This window comes from Oncorhynchus keta, chromosome 26 (genome assembly GCF_023373465.1).
Source record: "Oncorhynchus keta strain PuntledgeMale-10-30-2019 chromosome 26, Oket_V2, whole genome shotgun sequence".
NCBI classification, from domain to species: Eukaryota; Metazoa; Chordata; class Actinopteri; order Salmoniformes; family Salmonidae; genus Oncorhynchus; species Oncorhynchus keta.
Window position 1 is genome coordinate 42,403,014 of NC_068446.1, and position 1,312 is coordinate 42,404,325.

Below are 1,312 nucleotides of genomic sequence, written 5' to 3' on the forward strand. Positions count from 1 at the left end.
TGACCACACTAACTAGCCTTGAGGGAAAAGGACAGTTAGCTTAGCTACCCTGTTGTAACACACTGTGGTTGTGACCACACTAACTAGCCTTGAGGGAAAATGACAGTTAGCTTAGCTACCCTGTTGTAACACACTGTGGTTGTGACCACACTAACTAGCCTTGAGGGAACAGGACAGTTAGCTTAGCTACCCTGTTGTAACACACTGTGGTTGTGACCACACTAACTAGCCTTGAGGGAAAAGGACAGTTAGCTTAGCTACCCTGTTGTAACACACTGTGGTTGTGACCACACTAACTAGCCTTGAGGGAACAGGACAGTTAGCTTAGCTACCCTGTTGTAACACACTGTGGTTGTGACCACACTAACTAGCCTTGAGGGAAAAGGACAGTTAGCTTAGCTACCCTGTTGTAACACACTGTGGTTGTGACCACACTAACTAGCCTTGGATGGACAATCAAGTTCTATTCCATTCTCGTCCTAAATTATCCAGATGTATTTTTCACTGAATAAAAAAAGAAATGTCTAGGAGCATAGCTGGCTGGGGTTGAAAACAAGAGGGGAATAAACCAACCGTCAGCCAGAAAACCGACCAGGAGAGAGAAAATGCGAATGCGAATTGTCTGCACCTCTTCGGCTGACGTGGCCTGCATCAATCAGGTTTAAAAGGCTAGGTATTCTCATGCATATTTCAAGAGATGCTCTGAGATCATCTTCACATTAAATTCAGACATATACTGCTTGTGTTCCAAATGGCAACCTATTCCCTATATAGGGCACTACTTTTGTCCATGCCATAGGGCTCTGATTCAAAGTAGTGCACTATATAGGGAATCGGGTGCCATTTGGGACACAGACACATAATGCAGAATCTAGGCACTGACGTAGACTTTAACAGCATAGAAGAGAGCAACACGAAACTCCCCACTGTACGACTGAGTGAAATATTTAAATAACATTCTCCCTCCAGCCAGCCAGCGAACTCCCCACTGTCTGTCTTCTCTTACTCTGTTTCCTGGGATGTTCTGTACAGTGATCGACTGCTTAAAATACACATTACAGTCCATATCAGTCATTTGGTAAGCCAAGGCAGTCTCAGCCGTCTCAGGACAGTCTGCTGTCCAAGTGGGTATTGTGTGAAGTCAGGCTATTGTGGATGGAGTCTGTGGACAACAGAATGTGAGCTGGTGTAGAGAGGGAGAGGAATGGAGAGGAGAGGAGGGGATGGTCTCTGTCTGGGCTGTAAGTGATTTTGTTCGCTGGGGCAGGAGGATAGGGGTGGGTGAGAGAGGGGGATAGGGATGGGGAGAGAG